The sequence below is a fragment of the Triturus cristatus genome, chromosome 1_2 (assembly GCF_964204655.1).
Source record: "Triturus cristatus chromosome 1_2, aTriCri1.1, whole genome shotgun sequence".
Taxonomy (NCBI): domain Eukaryota; kingdom Metazoa; phylum Chordata; class Amphibia; order Caudata; family Salamandridae; genus Triturus; species Triturus cristatus.
In genome coordinates, this window is record NC_140580.1 from 268,862,238 (window position 1) to 268,887,532 (window position 25,295).

General features: G+C 45.1%; 1 long non-coding RNA gene across 1 annotated transcript in view; it reads right to left on the minus strand.

Moving 5' to 3' along the window:
* LOC146867145 (uncharacterized) overlaps nucleotides 1–25,295 on the minus strand; it is a 1,035,764-nt gene that overhangs the window by 685,217 nt on the left and 325,252 nt on the right. Inside the window, exon 2 of the long non-coding RNA XR_014961085.1 lies at nucleotides 6,175–6,465. This is a non-coding gene — a long non-coding RNA (uncharacterized LOC146867145). The remainder of the gene's footprint in view (nucleotides 1–6,174; nucleotides 6,466–25,295) is intronic.

A 25,295-nucleotide genomic window follows, 5' to 3' on the forward strand; every position in this document is an offset into this window, starting at 1 on the left:
ACGGACAAATGCTGGGTGCCTTGAGTAAGGGGTTGGTTTAGTTTCTGTTGTTTAGACCTAGGCACGGAGGTGGAGGGCCTGGAGTGGTCCAGTGGTGTGGGACCGTAGTGTTGTTCTGTCCAGTCCCAGGCCTCCTTCAGATCGGTAAAATGAAGTTGGTGTCATTTGCAATGATCTTGAGGCGGGCTAGAAAGAGAAGTGAGTACTGGACCCCTTGCAAGCGTAGCCGACACTTGATGTCAAGGAAGGAGGATCGTTGTTTGACCACTCTGGTGTAGTCTGGCAAGAGCATGATCACCTTGTCCTCACCCTTGAGCAGACCCGCCTGGCGCGCTGCCCTAAGGATGGCATCCCGGTCCTTGAGTGAAGGAGTTTCTCCAGCATTGACCAGGGAGGAGATCCTGGGGGGGGGGGGGCGCGTCGGCACACAATGTGCTCTCTTCAGTGTGAAGAAAGGGATAATTTTCGATGTCAGAGTGAAGGATTTGAACCAAGCCTCAAAGTATTGGATGGGGTCGCATCCCTCAATCCCCTCTGGTAGGCCCAGGATGCGCACATTGCTCCTGCGTCACCTATTTGGCCCTGTCCTGTAGTCGGAGGATCGGGTCCTGCAGTTCACGGACAATCCGCTGGTTGTCTGTCACAATAGGGTGGAGGGTAGTGAGCTGTTTCTTTCCGTTGGACACTTTGTCCGAGAGCTTGCTTTGGTCATCGCGCAGGAAGCTGTGGTCAGTATGCTTCAATCCAAGAGCCACGGTCGGGGAGAAGGGGGTGGCTTTGTTAGCTGGGTGCCAGGTGAAGGAGAGAAGAAGGGGGGAGGCAGCCAGGCAATGCCAGGGAGAGTTTATAAGGTTGCAAGTAGGCCCTGCCAATCGCTGCAGATTGCTGGTAGGCCCCCCGTGGGCAGCAGCTCTCTCCTGTGTAGCAGATGAAGGGCCCCCAACGTGGCGCACTCTGGAATAGACACTGATGTGGAGGTGGGAGGCTCACAGAGGTGGGTCAGGCCTGGTAGGTATGTGCAGGAGGTAGGGGAGCCGGTGCAGGTGAGGCGTGCGGGTCTCAGGGGCTGCCGTGGCTCACCTGATGGTCGTTGTATTCCTCCAGGCCCTGTGGGGGCACAGTGTAACAAAGCTGAGTTGTGCGCTCCGACGGTATGACTGCCAGGGGGATGAGAGCGTCCTCCCCCCAGTCAGCCACTGTCTCATTTTTCAGCAGTGCCTTAAAGCCAGGTGAGATCAACTTCTCCAGGATGGTGATTGAGAGGGGGATATTCTATGGTTTATGATGTCTTTGGGATGAGAGTAAGACATAGGCATCAGAGCTGATTCTCATTTCACGGATGATGAGGAGGTTTTCTGAGGCAGACTACAATTGAATGCTGAGCAGCAGAATTGTTCACTCTTATTTATTTATTTGTGTAAATATTTATTTCTTTTTAAATGGTTTTCCAGAAATATAAAAAACCATAGACATGACAGAAATAACACGGAGTATAAATATACAGAGATCTCAAATCCATAGTTACATTGAACAGCTAGGAATATACTTGACCAATCCTAAAAGCTTCATCATCTTGGTTCTTATGAGAGAGGGACTAACAAATGACAAGGAGGGCCGGTTATTGTTGAAAAATAATGGGGATTTATATACAATCTCATCTGCTTTTGAACAATTGTTTCCATTGTTTCCCAACTGTCACACTTGCAAGAAATATGTGTTTCTTCCCATTCAGTGTTTCAAGAAGAAAACAGAGGTCTATTTTTGTTGTACTGTTTTTATTGTGGCATATCATCAGAGTGGAATTCTTGACTCTTTCTATGAGGCAGTGGATGATACTGAAAATAGTATTGAAAAGCTTTCCCAACATAGTGTTCGAACATGCTTTGAAAAGTGGGCTTTTCAGACCTGTCTGTACATAGTCTATATTGCAATTGTAGGGGGAGATCAATGTGAACGAGTGAGCTGAGATGCCGCAGTTCTTTCAGCAGGTCAAGCATAAGTAAATGTTGAGCAGGATGGTTGAGTAATTTAAGGGTGATGTCACAGCTGCTTCAGGTGTATAAATGGAAGATGTGGTGCAGTGGAGTGGGCGGATCACTAGGCCATTCTGAGAGTCCTAAATTAGGACGTATTAGTGTAAGGGCAGAGGAGCAGTAGACAATAAAATAGTATTGTTCTAGTTTTCAACCATTTCTCCAATGCCATTACTCAGTCGAACCATTACTGCCACCCCACCATGGCAATAGAGGTAGTATAAAGATACTTTAAAATAATTTTAATTTCTTTACTTTTGATTATTTTAGGAGTAGGGGTAAGTTTTACTTTAGTTACAAATAATTTAGTTACCAATACAATGGTAACAGTGTTACTTCTTAAAACCTTTTGTAGTTTAAATAAAGGTTATGGGTAATACAATTCCATATTAATTGTCTACAGAGAGATGTTTTTAAATAGCGGTGTTAAGAATAACATTCAGTTTGGATTAAGGTTAATTATTCTGTTATTTATATTCAATTAGTGGGATTTAATTTAAGGTAAGTATGTATAAAAAATAATATTATTTTATTTTAATTTTAGCATGAGAGCTAAGTTTACAAATAGGGATTTTAGATTGAAATGAAGGTAGACTGAAAGAATGTGTTCAAGGCAATGGCTGTTATATCATTTATATAATCATTTATATCATTAGGTATAAGTAATGATAGGTTGCAGTAATGGCTACAAAATATGGTATTGGATATGCTTTGGATTAAAGAATGAGGAAAAACCATTATGAACCCACTAAGAATGCTCCGAAACAAAAATAATTAATTTCAGGAGATGAACTAGAATAACAAAAGTGGCATAAAGAGCTCCTAAAAACGTCTCCCCATGCCCTAATCCTAATGTTTAAATTCACCCTTGCACTAGTCTTAACCTGAGTCTCAACTACTAAACCTAGGCCTTAACCTAATTCTAATCCTGAACCTGAGTCCTGCACTAACCATTACTCAAACCTTACTCTTTCCAAAACCCTTAGGCTGTTTAACACACCTAAGTCTCTCTTTTCTATTACTTTGATATTTTTTACAGAAAACAGTTGTTATTACGACGTTTCTGTACAGCAGGTATTTGATAGTGGCATTGGTTCATAGCAGTTTCCTTTTACTGACCTAGTTCCATTAAAACAACTGACATCTAGGTTGTCTGAATTTTAAATTAGGGTATTAGTGGTGGTAGGGCGACATGTAGGAGGCTGTTAGTGAGCGGATAGCAGTCTATCTTTAAAAATATACAAGAATTTTAAAAACACTGAGAAAAACTGACTTCTCCTTGTCAGCAGGGTTAAGAGGTTTGTGACCTCTAATGATTGCAGTCACAATTACTGAAAAAAGAAATTGTATATTAGTTTGTACATTACATGCTTTATATATATTTCATAAAGCAAATGAAACATATTTATTTAAAAAACTTAACCGCCCGTCTCTCGTGTAGCCCTACTGTGTGTATGTGCATGTTTTTTTGTGCATCTTGTTTTTTATGTACACTTGGGTCTTTGTAATCTGAACTTCTTCCCCTAGTGCTTTCTATATTTGCTTCAAAGACCAAACTATACCTATGGCTAGAGAGGCCACCATTTCTGCAAATGTTTTCTAGCTTTTCTCTTCCATACAGTGTGGCCATTTCAGAGTTCTCATATTACTGGCACAAGATCATCTATTCAACTGCTGGCATTACAGGCATTGAGTCACACAACCATGAGCCCCTGGACTGTGGAAGCTGCTAGGTGCACACAAAGGAATGTGGCACAGCTGTCAGTCAGTGGAAAGTGTGCCTGTTCGTATTAAATAACCTCTCTTATGTGCTGCTGGATTCTATGTTTATGGACTCAGTGAATTAATTCCTATGTCTTGTTCTACTTTGATTCAACTTCAGTAGAACTGTGGCTCACACTAGCTGACCTTTACTTCTACACAGGAAATACAGCCAATAGAATGAGTTCAAATAACATAATAAGGAAGTATAATGCGGTGACATGATGACAATAAACCATTGCGTCAGCAACCACATTATAGACGTTTGGACAATACTCTAGAGGTGAACCGTTAAGTAGCCAACATCCAAGTCACCCCATTGTCTTCACAACTAGCATGTATTGGAGCAAATCAATGTGTAAACAACTTTCACAAGGAAGGTTATCCAAATACCAGACATTCAAGTGGCATATGACCATTGCATGCCACAGAAGGGTTCAGACAGTAATAGTGCTTGTCCAACCACACTCATATTATTTCAGCACCTACCCACTGATTCACCTAGCACCTGCCTTGTGTAAATCATTCACAGGTCGGACACTCAGGAATTTCCCTAACATCACAGAATTTGCCAATAAGGGTCAGAAAATGTTAACATATGCTAATTTTTTTTTTTTTTATTTGTTTATTAAAGCTTGCAAGCAGAATACACACGCTCCAATTCAGAGCCACCAATATCCACAGAGCATAAAATATCACAAGCATTTTAAGATGTAGACGACGCAGAAAAACTTATACAACAAAACAGCTGCTCCGAGAGCCAACTACCTCCCCTTCCCTCCAGCCCCCCCACCCCCGACACTTGATGATAAGCAATATCATGAGCACAAAAGCACATGTACGTCAGTGACAGGAAAGCATGACGACACGTTTCATGACAGAGGACAATACTCCGCCGCACTGTACAGATCCAAATGAGTGGCATGAAAGCAAAGATGCCAGGCATAGGACAAATTACAAATCGGGATGAGTCATGAGATACATGGTAAGTGGGGCCCAGAAGTCTTTAGGACGAGAAGGCTCGAGAAGTCCCTCCGCATAGGTCTCTAGCTGTTCCCGGCAAGAGGCCATTTTCATATTGTAGGGAGATTCCGACCACCCCAACACTGTGCCACCACTCGCTTAGCCAGCAAGGTCGCCACAGCAACCAACCGTCTGTTACATGGCCTTAGGGACTTCACATCTCCCAGCAGGCACACCTCAGGCACACAGCGCACCTACTCCAGCACCACCTCAGTCAGTACAGCCACCACCCCGGCCCAGAAGGCCGCCACCTCCGCACACTGCCACGATAGATGCATAAAATCAGCATCAGAATGACCACATCTAAGGCAGCAGGCATTGTCCCTCAAGCCATATTTCCGCAGCTGCAGTGGCGTGTAATACCAGTGATGAAGAAACTTTAAATGGATGATACGCAAATTGCAATTGGCAGTGAGACGCCCCGTCAGTTTACAGCAGAATTGCCAATGATCAAGCGGCAAGGGATGCCCCAGTGTTGCGTTCCATTTGAGATATGAAGGGTGGTTCTCTAAATCAACCACCCATTGGGACGCCGCATACAATCTGGTGATTAACCCCTTGCGTTTCTCCCCAGTTAACAGTGCCTGCAATGCGCGCAATGGCCGGGGCTCCGCCGGGTAATCAGCATAGATGGCCCTAACCGCCTGCCGCACCCTGACATATGTGAAACAGAGCATCGGACTGGAGGTCCGACCCGCCTGAATATCATTCAGGGAGCGGAATTTGCCCTGCTTGTATAGGCCACCCATTTGTACGACCCCAACCGCTTGCAGTGTACGCAGGGCCAGACTCTCCTGTGCCGCAGAAATATCCGGGTGAGCCGCAACATGCAGTTTTGGAGCATAAAGGTAATTAAGCTGAGCCTGTTGGGCAAGGGCACGCCAGGCCCAGGCAGTACATAGCACCGGATTAATCTCTGTCCGAGGTCCCCCGTCCCCCCCTGAAAGGGCAGCCGCCACAAGCGGGAGCGGGAGGATAGCATCAGCCTCTATTGCTGTGTGCGGCAGGAACTGCTGCAGAAAGAACCAGTAATGTGCGAATTGCGCTTGGGCGCACAAATAATACAAACACATGTTGGGTGCTTCAAAGCCACCACGGTTGAAAGGTTGCACAAGAGGGTTCCAGCTACAGCGAGGCTTTTTTCCCCCCAGACAAACGACAACATGGCTGCCTGCAGTGCTTTGAAGAGGGAGAGATTCAACTGAATAGGAATATTTACGACCAAGTACAGCAATTTAGGCAAAATAGACATTTTGAGTACTGCAATACGGTCTGCCAGGGAGAGAGGCAGTCTGGCCCAGTGTGCAGCCCTGTCCGTAAAGGAAGAGGTGGTGCGACCATAGTTCAAAGATAGTACCTGCTCAGGGTCCCTGTGCAGCCAGATACCCAAGTATTTTACTGGGTCCTGGGTCCAGGAAAGCGGGAAGTCCAGTGGGATCTCGCAGGTACCAGCCGTCAGAGGGAAAACCGTTGATTTAGCCCAGTTGATTCCCAAGCCGGAGAAGCGTTCAAATTTCACATATTCCCGAAGCAGTTCAGAAAGGAAGGTTTCGGGCTCATATGCCAATTAATTTCAATTGCATTCCACCATGTTGTCCACATCTTCCAAGAATATATCCAGTAGTTAGTGAAGATTGTGTACCCAGGACTGTGGACGAAAATATTTCAGAATACAGTGAGTATTATTCACTAAAACAATGAACAATAATCGTAGGCCAACAATTTCCAAAACATTCAAGATGTTGAGGTACTTTCAATAGCATTCAGTGTATGCCAGAAATTCCCAGAGGTGTGGTAATAATATCTGCTACAAGTAATGTGTGCCAATACTTCACGAAGCACTCAAGGTGCAGAAAGAATCACGAACAATGGGTTATTTATTTATCCGATTGTTTTCCTGCAGCACTGTAGAACACGTGGGTGGTGTACTCCACATTTCAACAAGAAAAGAAATGGACAGGAGTAGGAGCGAAAAGATATTCAAGCAGTCGGCTTTTGTCATTGACAGTTTTCTCTTTCGTATGAGAGATGAGAGGGGAATATCAGATAAGAGGCAACAATAGATAAGCTGACATATTGACTGCAAGAATGTAGTAGGCAGTTTTTTAATGGCTTAGGAAAAGGGGTGAGCATTTCAGCGTCAGACTGGCCTATAGAACAATCAGGCAGTGTCCAATGGGCTGGTCTGACAGATCCAGTGTGTGGGCAGTTTCTTCGCTTTTTATGGGCTTATTTTATGGCCAGGTTGTCTGATCTTCTCTGTTGATTTCTGTTAGACTTGGCTTTTTCATCGGGTTTACCCCCAGACTTTTTGCTTTTTGGCCTCCTGTTTTTGACCCTGTTTTTGTTGGTTTCAGGACCCTGGGCACTTTACCACTGCTATTGAGTGGCAAATTGAATATGCTCTCCAGGTAAATAGTTATTATGGATTGGTGTTTCAATGATTGGCAAATTTTATTTACTGGTAAGCCCCTAGTGAAGTGCTCTGAGTGTGCCCAGGGCCTGTAAATCAAATGCTGCTATTGGGCCTGCAGCACTGATTGTGCCACCCACATGAGCGGCCTGTAAATGTAACTCAGACCTGCCACTGCAGTGTCTGTGCATAGTTTGGTACTGCCATGTCAAACTGGCAAGTGCACACACTTGCCAGGCCCTAACCTTCCTTTTTCTTACATGTAAGAAACCCTAAGGTAGGCTCAGGGTAGCCCCATGGGCAGGGTGCAGTGTATGTAAAAGGTAGGACATGTACTGAGGTGTGTGGCATGTCCTGATAGTGAAATACTGCCAATTGTGTTTTTCACTATTGAAAAGCTGTCTGTCCCAACGGATAGAATGGGAGTTAATTTATAACATCTAGTAAATATAACTTCCCATTGGGACAAGGTAGAAAGATGGAGTTTAGTATGCCTGAACTCAGAATATAAAAATGCATCTTTTAGTAAAGATGATTTTTATACTGTTTGTTTGAAAATACCACTTTTAGAAAGTGGGTGATTTCTTGCTTGGCCATTCTGTGTTTCTCTGCTGGTTTGTGGATTGACTGTCTGGCTTTGGAGTGACAAGGGCTAGGGATGTGCATTCTCTCAGACGGCCAATGGGGGGGGGTGTTGATGTGTGTCCTGCCTTTCCTGAATTAGTCAGGGCCGGGCTGAATAGGCCTGGTCTGCATTTAGAGTGGTGAGGGGAGATTTCCCTTGCACCTGAATAGGCCCTGTCTGCCTTGAACAATGCCGTTTCCACCTCCGGCCAGGACGCTGCACCAGAGAGGACAGAACTGTGTTTGGCTGGCCAAAGAGCTTCTCTGCCACCAGAGAACAAAGGAATTTGTGCTATAAAAAGTGGGGCCCAGACCGCAGAACTTTAGACTACTGCTGAACTAAGGAACCTGCCAGGAAAACGAGCTGGAAAAGCTGCCAGGAGGAACTGCTACTTTGCTGCCTGCTCTGCTGTGTTGGCCTGCTGCTTGCTGCTTCTGTTTTAGGCAGGGAAAGGACTGGATTGTACTTTCATCTTCCTGCAATTAGAGTTTTCTCCAAGGGCTTGAAGTAGAGCCTGCCTTCTTTTGGAAGTCTCAGGGAGATAAAAGACTTCAGAGAACTTGCTGGAATCAAAGTACCTGTGAAGAAGAAGAGCGGGAAGAGCTGCCAGGAGGAGTACTGCCCCTTTGCCGTGTTGTTGCTTTGGCCTGCAGTTGCTGCTTCTGCATTGGGCAGTGAAAGGACTGGACTGAACTTTTTTTACTTGTGCTGAGTATCTGCAAGTGCTTGAAGTAGAACTTGCCTCCTGTTCTGAATTCTCAGGGACTGCAATGACTTCCCCAACCTCTGGGTATCGCTTCTGAAACCGCTGCTTCAGTTGCCACAGAGTAGGGAATAGCAACCAACTCCGTCACTGGCTCCGTGTCCTGAAGGCACTGCAGAAGGCATGGCCGCATCTCGCACCGCAACCATGGTCTAAGTGTTGCAGAATGCAGCACACATAGAAGTTGCAACTCGTCATTTTTTATAATGACTGTTTATGTGCAAGAAAGTACACCTTCCTACACATAAACAATCAATGGTGTTTTGCTGTTTCTATGTGTGCTGCACCATGCAGAACACATAAAACCAGCAAAAACAAGGAGAAATAAAGCATTTCTCCTCATTTTGCCAGGTTAAGACCAAGTTTTCCCTGGTCTTTATTTTGGCGCTGCCCCGTATTTACGCTACCCTTGTAAATATGAGGCAGCGTTAAAATCAATGGGTGTTGCCCACCCCTTTCATGCCAAGTGTAGCGTGAAAGGGTGCCTTATTTACAAGGCTGTGTGAAGCCGCGTTAAATGGCTTATCGCCGCCTTGTGAATATGGTGAAGCCCCTATCCCAAAGGAATGTCTCAAAAAGTGATGTTCCTGTGGTTACAGGGGCTTATAAATATGCCGCTAAGTTTGAATGTCTCAAGCCTTAGGAAGAGACAGCTGCAGCATAGGAAAGGTATGTCTGAGAGGGTTGAAATTACTTTAGGGACGCAACATACCAATTTTATAACCAGTTTTAAGGGGACTTATCTTTTTATTTCATTGTTCAAGAGGTTTGGCAGTCAAAAAGGACTTCGGGACTGATTTAGATCTTGGCGGACGGGTTACTCTGTCACATCAGTGACGGATATCCCGTCCTCCGAAATATAAATCCCATAGGTTATAAAGGGATTTATATTTCAGCAGAAGGAATATCCGTCATCGTTGTGAGGGAGTAGCCCATCCTCCAAGATCTAAATCAGGCCCTTGGTCCTTATTTAGAATTTGGCGGACATGGTACTCAGCCACAATTTGGCAGATGTCCCACCAGATTTAAAGTTCCTTTGACTATAATACACTTGTAATACGGTGGGCCAATGTCCGCCACATTATTGATGTCCAAAAATCTCTAAATAAGACCCTTTGAATGTAGTTATTCGGATAGATGTATTCTTCTTTAGCCATTTACATAAGTGCTCTGCATAGGTACTAACTTGGTACATAAGATGAGGTATGATGTCTAGATATATCAAACAGATGGGTATGATATGATAAGGTGGACGTGGGTAGACTGACACATTTTTACAACATTTTGCTGCAGGATATACAACAGATACACCCAATGACCTACATTATTGACCAATTAGTGATATAACTTGTTGTCTGGGACAGTTATTAGGACGTTTTGTCGTTTTATGTAACAAACGATTTAGGGGTGGGGACTGCAAGTAAAAAAAAATGATTATATAAAATATTCTGCATGCATAACACATATGAGTTTCCAACACATTTGTGTTCAACATTTTTCATTGGGTAAGTTTCCTTCTCGCCTTCCACATGCTAAAACATGAGTATATCAATTCACATTGTAACTGCTGGATAACAATGACCATTGTTATTTTATCACGTTGGCTTTCTATTGTAATTTCTTTATTTCCTATTGATTCCCAATTGGATTGAGGTCACCTTTGGATGATGTGTGTACTGAGGATATTGGACAATAGAGGCCTTCACCTGGGGCTAAAGTAGAGAAGTAAGATCATTAGAGAAGAGCAGTCAAGAATGGCACTGCTTTTTTGGAAACTGACTTAGAATCAATGACGGCCACTGATGGCAGTCATTGGTCATCTGTTGTGAAGAAGAAATGTATCCAATTATAGCACTGGAACGCACTGACCCTATAGGGCATAAGGAGGCTGCTGTGCCTGATGGTGTAATGTGCATCATAGAGGCCAAGGAGAATGAGTGCAGCAATACTGCCTCAGTTTAGTAGCGGGCAGCAAGAATTTCCCCAAGGACTGGAAAATGAGAGGGCACAATCAGGAATTGTAATCCCATAGGGAGTGTAGAGAAGGAAGTGGTTTTGTGGATGCTGGATGGCTAATTATTTGAGGACTTTGCGAAGGAATGAATGATTTGACATTGGCATAACACACATAGTGGCACATCAAATTCACAAATGTGGAAGAGAAGGAGACCACTTAATGTCGCAGAATACAATTTCCACGAATGTGGTCGTTGTATCCCCTCCTAGGGGTTTGGGGGAAAATGCTTGTTTTACCTTACAGTAGATTTGGTAGCCAACGATTGGTTGCCTATAATTTGGACAGAGGACTACTGTCAGTGACCATATGGATGTGGGTGCACCTTGAGTGTATTCTTTGCCATTCAGATTCTTGCGTTATGATTGAGGAGCAACATTAAAAGTGGAGCACCTGCAGTGAGGTTTCAATTTTTCAAATACAGTAGTATACAAACAAGTAACAGTCTAAAAAGATACAAACAGGCACAAGTGACTCTGCATTCCAAATATGCAAGGACTTTCCTTTCCAGAGCAACACAGTGGCTATTTATGTCAGACAAATTCTAGACCTTCATCAGACATCTAGAAATAAAGGAACACCGTGGAATCATTGCTGCTGATTGTTGATGATGCAGGATTGAAAACAGTAAAATGTTTCTTTACATCCACTTTCCCAACAGTGGACTGAGGTAGGAGTCTGAGCCAAGCACAACTAAATTGCTTTGTGCTGATGGGAACAGCTTCTCATATTTTCCAGTGATGTTATTGTAGGTCTATCGGTAACTCCCTAAATAAAGAGGACTGGCAGCCAGAATTCTGATTAGTTTCTTTCATCTTTAAATATCTCATTCACAGTTGTAGCAGTGACATAAAGTTTGTTGATAGTAGCATTTTCCAAGGGATCCGCTCTGAACTGGAAGGCCCTAAAGAAGCAACAGCAGCTGGGCTCTTATGTGGTTCGGAGAGTAGCTTGTCTTTTGCAGGAATTTGAGGACTGGAAATGCATGGTTTATTTGGGGAATCTACGTAGAGTTTAATATTATGGGGACAAAATCTGTGTGAGGTGGTCTGTGGTCCAGAGCCCGCCATGAGGAAGGGACAAGAAAGAAATGTGTGCACCTAAGAGATCTGTGACACATTGGGTCGGAACCTCTTCACGCCCATTAGTAATTACCAGTTATTGAAACATTTTACAAAGTGCTCCAGAGTTCTTGAGCCGACCTAGGTTAAGTGTGAATGGATTTTTCAGTCAGGTTCTTTTTTTTGCAATCTGGCACAGTATAGATTTGACTTTCCCCATGGCTACTATTTATATTGTGATTCATTTTCAAAGGTTAAAGAGCTACTGGTTGTCATGTAAAGAGGTCGACCTACAGGTCTAAGAGGCTACAATCTACCTGAAAAACTTAAAAACGTAAAAGTTATTTTTTTATATTTGTTCACTAATATAGTTGATTTCAGTTTTCACTGTATACCAAAAGCAGGGACACAACTGTCATTCTGTGGAGCTTATCTATCCATCATTTTAAAAAAGCAGGAAAAAGCTACAATGAGGTGATTAATGTACTCAAACCTTTTCTACACTGCTTGGCAACAAAAAAAAACGCCACAACTTCAGCAAATTCCATGACCCACTAGAAGATGTGAAAATACCACTCAAGTGAAACAGAAGTTATAAAAATAATATTTCTGATATTATTGTGGACACTTTTAGCCAGACGGTCATATGGCCTTAAAATAATAATTTCAGGTGACAATTGGATTTAACTTATTTACTAACCATGGCATTAAATATATATGGTGGAACTACACTGTCTAATATAAAGGGCATAGAGATCATTTAAAATGAGGGTGCCTGCATTTTGACACCATGGTTTTAAGATTCATTATTGGCTTCAGCACCATCTTTTGAGTTTTTAGGCACACACATGAGCGGCAAAAACACAACTGAGACGCAATTGAGACCTGATTCGTAAACTGCATTTTATAGCACAAGTGGTATTACTTATTTATGAAAAATGCAGTTCCCCAACATACGGGTGGAGATCTTCATCACTCCTAGCTTTAAAGTACATAGATCTCTGACACGGATCCGGAGATCAGATCTCTGCACATGTATGTACACTATTTTGTAGTAAATATGGAAGGGATCAGGGAAGCAATGGGGAAATGGGGAATAATTACTCAAAAATGGCTAGAGTCAAGGGGAATATAGGGAGGGCATTGGGAGGGACATGCTAACACAAAAATCACACAAGGAAAAAAGTAATACCAATGTAGTTCACAAAATACATTTCAGAAGGTTTTACAGCTCTAATGGTGTCCAAACAGGCTTAAATGTATCCCATCCCTGCCTTCAAGAGAGTCAAGCATCATACATGGCCAACCACTGGTACTGCATCACCCTCCCATAGACAACAAAGGAGGCAGGGAACTGCACCAACACCTAGTAGAAATTAATGTTAAATAATATAAATAGATAGATAGATAGATAGATAGATAGATAGATAGATAGATAGATAGATAGATAGATAGATAGATAGATAGATAGATAGATAGATAGATAGATTACCTACAGGCGGTCGCCAGTAGGTAGTTATAGTTAGAACCTAGTTTCTATAGGAAAGGCATTTTTTGTTTTGCCAATAACTTTGGCACCGTTTGACAAATCTTAGCGAAATTCTCCAAACAAATGTTTTATCCAGGTCAGCTCCTATCCTGAAAGTTTGGGGGTGATATGTCAAGTGGGGGCTGAGAAAAAAAGGGGGTCCGAAAAAGTGTTTTCTCCATGTTAATTTCCACAGGACATTTTAGCCAGGGCTACAGCCCGAACTGCTGAACGGAATTACATGAAATTTGGCAAAAAGGTAGCTCTTGGTTCAGAAAGCAACCTTTTTTATAAATGGTGTAAATCCGCTCAGTAGTTGCTGAGAAATTATAAAAATATCAATATCTAGAGCCACGGTGGATCCGCGGACCCTAACGACCACGAGCTTTATTCTAATTGGCTGTCAACACTCCAAACCAGGAAGTATTGGCAGCCATCTTGTGATTCGGTAGAACCGAGTCAGAAGAAAACAGTGAAACAAACGTGAAAAACAAGAAAACGGAGCAGGGTGGAAAGACCCTGACTCCCTAGGCCTGCTCAGGGGATCCCACAATCGGCGGAATTCACACTGGGTACGCGAATCTGGACGAAAAATAATAAAAAATCAAAGCGTAGGTTTCCGTGCTTCATTTAATTTAGGCCCCCAGGTTGGCCAGGTCCCGGGGGCATTGCCCAATGTATACTTTTTAATTGCGGGGGTCCGCTGGGGCCGCCACAGCCACAGGGACTGCCAGGGCTTGTTTTTTGATGTGTGGGGGGCCTCTAAGGCCCCCCCACGCCCCGAGGACCGCCACCCCCGGGGCTTTTCTAAAATATTTGTGGGGGGCGCACGGCTCCCTCGCAGCCCCAGGGGCCGCCACCTCCCCAGGGCACTAAAATGCAAATGCGGGGTCAGTTACTGACCCCCAAGCCCCGGAGACCACCACCTCCCGGGGGCTTTCTAATTGAAGGCTCCTGGAGCCCGTGATGGCCCTGGGGACCGCCAGCCCCCAGGGCCGGCTCCTGCAGTGTCCCGGGGTGCCCACCTCTGGGTCACTGCTGTTTGCTATGACAGGGCGGGGGCCGTGCAGCTCACACCCTGTCATAGCAAACACTGGTTTGGATTTTGGAAGCGAGAGCAGGGAAACCTGTTCTTGCTTCCAAAATCCAAACCAGATTGCTTTTCCACACGGGGAGCTGCATGTCAGCAGCTCCCCATGTGGAAAAGGAATGCCGGCTCTCGCAGGAGGCGGGGAGCCGGCAGGGACCGTGGGGGCATTGGGGCTCCCTCCACGGTCCCCAACGGATAAGAAGTGGACATGCCTCGGGGGATGGGTTCCCGAGGCGAATGTAAATTAGTGAAAGTGAACGATTAAAAAAAATAATAATTGGAGTCGCGACCCTATCGCAGGTTTCAGCGCGGCCCCCAGTGTGAACATGAAGGGTGCACGGCTCTCAGCGCGGCCCCTGTGTGAATGCGATGGGTGCGCGGCTCTCAGCGTGGCCCCCTGTGTGAACGCAATGGGTGTGCGGCCCCCTGTGTGAACGCATGCTTTACGTCGTGCTGGGTGCGCGACCCCAAGCAAGAAAAAAAAAAAATATTTTTTTTCAAACAATAAATTATATGTTGAGTTCTTAGGTGGCTCTAAAAAGAGCCCTTGTGTTTATTGGGAGATTTTTGTAGCTACATGTAAGTGCTGATGCAGAGCCGTAGGTTGTTGAGAAGGACTCTGTTTCCCTTATCTGTGAAATGTACACCATCACTCCTGTAGATGCCATTCATATTGAAACGCAGATTGTTGTTGTATATGGAGCCCATTCTATGGTCTCTGAGATAAGCAGAAACAGCTTTATTGACATTTTTTCCTTCTTTCTCAATCTGAGGACAAAATTGATTGGACCAGTTCCGTTTCTGTCTTTGTCATATGTTAGAGGCAGTTTGGGGGAAAAGCAACATCAATTCTGCAAAGGTGTCCTTCATTAGCATTTCCAGACCTACCCCCAGTCAATGTGCCTAGGTCATTGCCACCACAGTGCACAATCATGAGGTCAGGGGGTTGGAGATGTAAAAAGGTTTTAACCAAAGGCATCAATTGGTGCCACTTTAATCCTCTTTGTCCAATCCATTTAATGTCCACATTTTGCAAAGCTAGATCTTTGTCAATACCTCTATGTTCAGCATACCTTTTGCACCAGAAAACATAGCTGTGTCCCACAATCCACAGTGAAAGCATCTTGAATGAAAGTCTGGATGTACTGAAAAGATGTCTGTAGCTGAAGTAGGCAGTTGGTAGAACAAGAGGAATCGAAAATGGTGGATAAGATGCAGTTTTAAAAAAAGAAGAGAAATGATGGGCTGTTTAAGAACATTATAGAGTGAAAAATAGGGTGCATGTTTCTGTCTTTAAAAAGCATGTTTCTTATTGGTTAGTAAAAAATGTTTGAAAGGTACATTAGATAGGATAAGCTGATATTTTGGAAAGTCAAGCACACTTGCTGTTTGTATTTGCAACACTGTGTGCTGAACTTGTGACCTGTGAGTTCAGTTGAGTGTTCCATGAACTGTCAATATGGATTATATTATATATTGATAGACTCTTCTAACTACCGAGTTAGTACCCACGCAGTCTAGGAATCCATCTGCTTGTCCCATGCACTTCTCCTATCAGCCATCCAGCAATATCTACTTAACCTATCACTCCGCTAATACCTAGGCACTTATAAATTCACCGTGCACTCTGTTTGTAGCACTGTAAATATTCCAGTTACTAATCATGTACTTCTGGAATGGCCTCGCCACTAACACAAGTAGAGCTACAATATTGTGTGCACTATCCATGCAGACCTCTAACCATCTACATACTATTGATACACTCGTCTAAATACCCAGTTAGTACCTATGCAGTCTAGGAATCTTCTTGTCTGTCCCATGCACTCCTCCAATCACCCATCCAGCACTATCTACTTATCCTATCACCCCGCCAACACCTAAGCATTTAGAAATTCACCATGCACTCTGTTTGCAGCACTGTAATTATTCCAATTACTAGTAATGTACTTATGGAATGGCCTAGCCACTAACACAAGTAGAGCTACAATATTGTATGCACTATGCATACAGACCTCTAACCAGCTACATACTATTGATACACTTGTCTAAATACCCAGTTAGTACCCAGGCAGTCTAGGAATCCTCCTGTCTGTCCCATGTACTTCTCCTATCACCCATACAGCACTATCTACTTATCCTATCACTCCGCCAACACCTAAGCATTTAGAAATTCACCATGCACTCTGTTTGCAGCACTGTAATTATTCCAGTTACTAGTCATGTAGTTATGGAATGGTCTAGCCACTAACACAAGTAGAGCTACAATATTGTGTGCACTATCCACGCAGACCTCTAACCATCTACATACTATTGATACACTCTTCTAAATATCCTGTTAGTACCTATGCAGTCTAGGAATCCTCCTGTCTGTCCCATGCACTTCTCTAATCACCCATCCAGCACTATCTACTTATCCTATCACTCTGCCAATGCCTAAGCACTTATAAGTTCACCATGCACTCTGTTTGCAGCACTTTAATCATTCTAGTTACTAGTCATGTACTTATGGAATGGCCTAGCCAGTACACAAGTATTGCTACAATATTTTGTGCACTATGCATGGAGACCTCTAACCAGCTACATACTATTGATTCACTCTTCTAAATAGCGAGTGAGTACTGATGCAGTCTAGGAATCCTCCAGCCTGTCCCATGCATTTCTCCTATCAGTCATCCAGCACTATCTACTTATCCTATCACTCCGCCAATACCTTACGCACTTACTAATTCACCATGCACTCTGTTTGAAGCACTGTAATTATTCCAGTTACTAGTCATGTAGTTATGGAATGGTCTAGCCACTAACAGAAGTAGAGCTACAATATTGTGTGCACTATCCATGCAGACCTCTAACCATCTACATACTATTGATACACTCTTCTAAATACCCAGTTAGTACCTATGCAGTCTAGGAATCCTCTTGTCTGTCCCATGCACTTCTCCTATAACCCATCCAGCACTATCTACTTATCCTATCACTCCACCAATACCTAACTACTTATAAATTCACCATGCACTCTGTTTGCAGCACTGTAATTTTTCCAGTTACTAGTCATGTAGTTTTGGAATGGTATAGCCACTAAAACAAGTAGAGCTACAATATTGTGTGCACTATCCATGCAGACCGCTAACCATCAACATACTATTGATACACTCTTCTAAATACCCAGTTAGTAAGTATGCAATCTAGGAATCCTCTTGTCTGTCCCATGTACTTCTCCTATCACCCATCCAGCACTATCTACTTATCCTATCACTCCGCCAACACCTAAGCATTTAGAAATTCACCATGCACTCTGTTTGCAGCACTGTAATTATTCCAGTTACTAGTCATGTAGTTATGGAATGGTCCAGCCACTAACACAAGTAGAGCTACAATAGTGTGTGCACTATCCACGCAGACCTCTAACCATCTACATACTATTGATACACTCTTCTAAATACCCAGTTAGTACCTATGCAGTCTAGGAATCCTCTTGTCTGTCCCATGCACTTCTCTAATCACCCATCCAGCACTATCTACTTATCCTATCACTCTGCCAATGCCTAAGCACTTATAAGTTCACCATGCACTCTATTTGCAGCACTTTAATCATTCTAGTTACTAGTCATGTACTTATGGAATGGCCTAGACAGTACACAAGTATTGCTACAATATTCTGTGCACTATGCATGAAGACCTCTAACCATCAACATACTATTGATACACTCTTCTAAATACCCAGTTAGTAAGTATGCAATCTAGGAATCCTCTTGTCTGTCCCATGCACTTCTCCAATTACCCATCCAGCACTATCTACTTATCCTATCACTCCGCCAACACCTAAGCACTTATAAATGCACCATGCACTGTGTTTGCAGCACTGTAATTATTCTAGCACAATATTGTGTGCACTATGCATGCAGACCTCTAGCCAGCTACATACTATTGATACACTCGTCTAAATACCCAGTTAGTACCCATGCAGTCTAGGAATCCTCCTGTCTGTCCCATGCACTTCTCCTACCACCCATCCAGCACTATCTACTTATCCTATCATTCCGCCAACACCTAAGCACTTAGAAATTCACCATGCACTGTGTTTGCAGCACTGTAATTATTCTAGTTACTTGTCATGTAGTTATGAAATGGCCTAGTAACTAACAGAAGTACAGCTACAATATTGTGTGCACTGTCCATGCAGACCTCTAATCATCTACATAGTATTAATACACTCTTCTAAATACCCAGTTAGTACCTATGCAGTCTAGGAATCATCTTGTCTGTCCCATGCACTCCTTCAATCACCCATCCAGCACTATCTACTTATCCTATCACTCTGCCAATACCGAACCACTCTAACCAGCTACATACTATTGATACACTCTTCTAAATACTGAGTTAGTACCGATGCAGTCTAGGAATGTCTGCCTGTCCCATGTACTTCTCCTATTACCCATCCAGCACCAATGTTCGCTCTAATTTTTTTCCTCTGTGTGCGGCAGTGGAGGGTCTCTGTGCGCAGCAACCTTGGCTATGCGCGCCAGGAACCAGACCGCGCGTGTGTGTGCAGCGTCAGGAACCAGACCGCGCGCGTGTGCAGCACCAAATGTCACTCCAAACGTTTACTTAAAAAAGTGAAAAGATGGTGCATTTTCACACATATAGCGCCACGTTAAGGGTCTTAAGGTCGGTTTGCAAATTGAATAAACACTCCACGACATGAATTGGTTACACAGGCAAGTACACTTCAGGTTTAGAAAAGCACAAGACTCCAAGGGGCATATTATCAAGAACAGCGTTAAAATTATCGCCGCTCACTGCTAAACGCAGAGCCTAAAATCCTGGCTAAAGTCCTCGCCAATCGTTTGTTGAGCGTCATCTGCGATCTGATTCATCCTGATCAATGCGGCTTCATCCCGCATCGCAACACCGCCCTCAACTTGCGGCGTCTTCATGGCGCCCTCGCCAGGGCGGAGTACCTCTCCGAACCGGCCGTGCTGGTTTCTTTAGACGCCACGATGGCCTTCGACACCATCGAGTGGCCGTTCCTCTGGGCTGTCTTGACCAAATTCGGCTTTGGGGAGGGATTTCTTGGCTGGGTGAAGCTTCTCTACACGGGACCCATGGCTCAGGTGGTGGTTAATGGGCGGGTCTCTCGGCCCTTCGCGCTCGGTCGGGGTACGAGGCAGGGGTGCCCGTTGTCCCCTCTGCTCTTTGCTCTCGCCCTGGAGCCACTCGCTGCTTGGCTCCGCTGGGAGCCCTCGATCAGGGGGATCCGGTGGGCCCCGGGCTTCGAGGATCGGGTCTCGTTATATGCTGACGATATTCTCCTGTATCTTACCTCGCCGCGGCAGTCGCTTAACGTTCTCTTTGATGTTCTGACTTCCTATGGGAGAAATTCGGGTCTCACGATTAACTGGTCTAAATCCTGTGTCTATCCTATCTCCGGTGGCCCTCCTCTCTTGCCGCCTCGGCTTCCGATCCAAGTATCTCTGGCGTGCTTTAAGTACCTGGGGATATACGTCTCGTTGGACCCGGTGGCTCGCTATGAGCAAAATCTCCTGCTTCCACTTCGGCGTTTGAGGGAAGACACGGCTCGGTGGTGTAGGCTGCCCTTGTCCCCGCTGGGTCGGGCAGCACTGTTTAAAATGATGTCCCTTCCCAGATTCCTCTATGCACTTCAGAACTCCTTCGATGTCATTCCAGTGGCCTACTTTCGGGAGGTGGAGAGCCTGCAGAGGAGACTGGTGTGGGACGGACGGGCGCGTATCGCCCTGGCCAAGCTTACTCTCCCCTGGTACGACGGGGGCATCGCGCTTCCCGACATTCGCAGGTATTATTGGGCCTCGCAGTTATCGGCCATTAACCATGCCACGTATGCGCCTGGCTTGAATCCGGCGTATGGAATGGATAAATTCTTGCTTCCCGGCGGGAATTATAACAGGGCGCTTTACTCCCGCTCGGCTGGACGGACCCTGACGGGCCCTACTAAGATTGCGGTGCGGATCTGGAAGGCGGCCAATGTAGCCATGGGCTGGAGTGAGCGACTAACATGTGCTACTCCTTTATTTGCCTCCGACCGACTGGGAAGCCTCTGGACGACGAAAGGGTTTGACCGTTGGGACACGATTGGTATTAGTAGAGTGGGGGACCTATGGAGGAAGGGCGCGGTCAAGACCTTTGCGGCGCTCCAGAGCGAATACGAACTCACGGACAGGGAGTTCTTCCGATATGCCCAGGTTCGGCACGCCCTGCTCTCCGTCTTTGGGGAGGGGACTAAGATCCCTGCCTCTTCGCCCCTCGAGGACCGCATACTCGATGGTCATGTCCCCGACAGTACTATCTCTTTAATCTATAAAAAACTTATTAATAATCGGGCTGACCTATTGGTGCGCCTTCGGGAGACGTGGACGGGGGATGGGGTGGAATTAGACGACGAGGACTGGCAGTCCGCACTGTCATCCCCTAAGGAAGTAGCCATTCCAGCCCGTCTCCGCCTGGTCCAGTTAAAGATTCTCCACCGGGTGTACGTGACGGGTCCCCGTTTGGTCTCGATGGGATTCTCGGAAGATGGGCTCTGTAAGCGGGGATGTGGGCTCAGTGCCACCTTTCTCCATATCCTTTGGGAGTGCCGCGAGGTGGCGGAATACTGGCGTCGGGTTCATGGGGTCATGGGACAAGTCACCGGAGTTGCGCTGCTGCCGGAGGTGCGTCGCTGTGTCCTGAATGTGTGGGAGCCCAATGATTATAACGCGGCTCAGACTCGGTGGGCGGCCCTGGGGAACATGATTGCCAAGAGGGATATAGCGCAGCTTTGGGGCTCCCAGCGGCCTCCCACCGTGTCAGTATGGAAGGAGAACATGGACTGGTGTATGTTCAGGGAGAAGACTGTGTATGTGGCCCGTGGTAAACCCGGGGCATGGGGTAGAATTTGGGGGCAATGGAACGCGTATCGTGGGGGTATCTGTACTCCCCCCCTTGTGGACACCGATATTGCCTTGTCCCCCTGACCCTTGATAGTTCCTTGCAACTTGTTGTAATAATCGAATATAGATGCTCCTCTCCCGTTACCCCCCCGATCTTTCAGTACTCCTTCCTCTTGATAGCTAATTGAAGGTCCGAAGTAGAGTCCCCCGGATGTAGCCTGACCCACGTTTTTTTTTTTTTTTGCCCTTATGCCTCGCCTTTTGTTTTTAGTTGTTATTTATGTTAAATTTATGTCTCCTGCCTCCTTCGAACTATCCGGAGCCATTTACGGGGCTGGGCCCCAGGAGTCGCCTACTGCCTTAACTAATGTACGATCCTTTCTGAATCTAGCGGCCGGCCCTGGTGGTTGTAGGCCCATGCTTGTAACTGACTTATTGTTTAATAAAAAATATTTATAAAAAAAAAAAAAAAAAAAATTATCGCCGCTTTAGCGGCAAGAAACTGCCGCTAAAGCGGCGATAATGGGCTTGATGAAATGCCCTTGAGAATTCCAATAGAAGCCCATGTTTTGGTGTGAACCTGGGCTTCTATTGGAATGCTCAAGGGCATAATATCAAGCCCATTATCGCCGCTTTAGCGGCAGTTTCCTGCAGCTAAAGCGGCAATAATTTTAACGCCGTTCTTGATAATATGCCCCCAACGGTGGTACCATCATAAGATTTTACTAAAGATTCTTAACTAGAGCACTGTTCATTGTGTGGGGAAATGATGCCCCTTTTGTTACTTGCAGTTTATAAGTTTAAATCCTAATATAGAACAGTAAGCTATTAACTATCAAAGAGCTGCATTTCCATTCATTGCAATGGCAGAAAACCTGCGACAGACCACCCGAGCGGAAGAGTAATATGGCTTTTGATTGTAAGAACGTAAGGGTGTTTTTGAACAGTAAATAGAAAAATTCAGCCTTAAATTTAAAAATCAGCATCAAGAGGTATAACCTTCAATCATGTTTTACTTGCAGATAAGTTTAAACAAAACACAGAACAAGGCACAGTAGGGCAGCCGATTCAAGGGAGTTCCTCAAATACTGAAATAGATGCCTAAATAACAGCCAACCTCTATACGTCTCAAACCACAAAGTGACTAGCTAGAATTCAAGCTCTGCATTTTCGACCCCATACCTCCTGCTATCCTGTAGGTACCATGAGGGAGAGGGGCTGCAGCTTGCACCACACGCACTGCAGCCTCGCAGATTAACTACATTTAATACAGTTAGTGAGAGTGTGTGTGCCAGAGTATGGGAGTGCATGCCTGAATGTGTGTGACTGGCACATTTCCAGTATAAAGCCGGCGCTGGCATAATGTTGATAATTCTTTGCAAGTTAAGGGAATCCATGGTATGATGGTGCCTACCATTTGAATAAAACTAGCTCAAGCATAATGGTGGCATCTCCAGGCATCTATGGCACAATGATGCCTAACCCTGGGATAATGCCACCCCCCTCTTGCATAATTGCAAGGCAAAATCCATCACTGGCAGCAGGAAATGGGAGTCTTTGTCTACGCTCAAACGTGTTTTTGAGTGTGTTCTTCATCTATGTTTACACTTTGCTAACATACAAAAAATAGTTAACTAAGAATATAGGCTCTGCGCTGTTCAAAATACTAATCCAAAAACACTTCTGGCATACTCTTTACAACATACAATGCGTTTCAGCTGGGAGCTAGAACATTAAATAAAGCTACTGATTATATTGATTAATCCTTTTTATTCAGAAAACCTTTTTTTAGTAAAACACAAATAAAATATGATTCTCCTAAAGTCCATTCATAAAATCCATGCTTGAATTTGACATATTTCACTACTTCTCCGCAGAGGCATGCTCTGTGTACACACGTAAACCATGCCAGCTAAATGATCTTAGGGCATTACAATGCCAGTGGTCCCTTGTAACTTAATAAGACAATGTATCAATGTGGTTGTGCTCACTCCCTGCTTCTGAGCACCCAGTGAGCCTTTTTATGACAAGCATTCCTACAAAGCAGAATGTTCCTAACTGCAAAACCCTGGCATGTATAGTGATAATCAAAGTAATGTATTCTCAGTATAGCCTGATGGTGCCACAGACTGAACTGCATCATGTTTTGTGTTGGGCTTAAAGGTGAAAATGAGATGAAGTCTTGTTTCTAATGAGGACCTAAAGGTGTAGCACCTGAATGTTGCAATGTTTCAGGATGGAGATAAAAAGTGCAGTCATCGAGCTAATACTCTTGTTTCAGCTACCACTAAGCAAGGGGCGCACTGATTGGCACAGCAGGTCACCGTAGCTGTTTGCACACCCCCATTAGTGCACTTTACACTTCAATTGCTTCTTACAGTTTCTTGTAGCTCAAATGGGTGTAATTTCGCATATTTATTTGTTTCCCTATGTTTCATTGCTTGATTTTTGCTAGGGAGAAAATGTCACTCATAGTTGCTGAAATGTCATTCACAATTACAGGGAAATTATTAAAATGCCACACATAGCAATCTGAAACCTTGGCAGCTATCCTAAGGAGCACAGCAAGTTTAAAAACACAGCGTATACTTTCAGAAAGTACACGCTGTGTTTTTAAACTTGCTCTACTCTTATGTTAGTAAAGCGTGGTGCGGGGAAGATTGTGGGTTTTTGTTTAAGTATTCATGTAATCACTGCCCCTTCACGAGCTGTGCTTAACATAGCAGGCGCGGACTACGTATTTTTAATATAAACTATTTTACTTGCCATCAATCTTGTCCTTGTGGAGCTGCTTCTGAAAATAGTGGTGGAATCCTGACGACCGCGGACATTTGAGGCTGTTCTTGCGCTGGGACTGCGAGGCCCAGGGTGCCCTGTTCTACAGTGATTCAACGCACCTGTTCCTCTTCCCGGCCACACCTCCCCGCTGTCCTGCTATAAAACGCCTCGCGGCCCCCGCTTCGCGGGGGCCGCTCGCAGGCGCGGACTACGTATTTTTAATATAAACTATTTTACTTGCCATCAATCTTGTCCTTGTGGAGCTGCTTCTGAAAATAGTGGTGGAATCCTGACGACCGCGGACATTTGAGGCTGTTCTTGCGCTGGGACTGCGAGGCCCAGGGTGCCCTGTTCTACAGTGATTCAACGCACCTGTTCCTCTTCCCGGCCACACCTCCCCGCTGTCCTGCTATAAAACGCCTTGCGGCCCCCGCTTCGCGGGAGCCGCTCGTAGGCGCGGACTACGTATTTTTAATATAAACTATTTTACTTGCCATCAATCTTGTCCTTGTGGAGCTGCTTCTGAAAATAGTGGTGGAATCCTGACGACCGCGGACATTTGAGGCTGTTCTTGCGCTGGGACTGCGAGGCCCAGGGTGCCCTGTTCTACAGTGATTCAACACACCTGTTCCTCTTCCCGGCCACACCTCCCGCCGCTATTTATCTGACAGCTGGCCACGCGTGAGCGGGACGCGTGCGGGGCGTAGTCCGGGGCGAAGCCCGGGCAAAGGACGGGCTCGTCGGTTGAGGCCGGGACGGGGCATAGCTCTTGGCTGATTGGGGTACGTGGACTTATTTTTGTTTCCTGCTCCCTGTGATTGCCTGCGCTGTATTTGACCTATTGCACTGCTGGCCCCCTACAGATACTGTTCCACTTGCCTGTTATTGTTGCTGGTGTCTCTGGAATGGCATCTGGAGTTGTGGGAAAGGGGAGGAAGTCTCTTACTGGGTCTGGAGTTGTTGGCACACTTGATAATTTCATCACGAGGGCCTCCTCTCTTTTACAGAGAGAAATCGAGTTCACCGAAAAAAGGCTCTCTTTAGACCAAGTCTTCACTAAAAGGTCTTCTTTGGGAAAGATTGCAACAGTGTTGTCACCAACCAATAATTGCACGCCCAGCCACGCCGTCAATGGCAGCTCATTGATAGCCTCAGCTTTGATCCATAATACTAATACCCCTACTGAGCGTGAAGAGCCTGTTGATCAGGCCCCAAGTTCCTCTCCAAATACTGTGGGGTTCACTAGATCTGGCCAATCGATCCGTTCAGAAGTAACTAATGCCACTTCGGCAAAACAG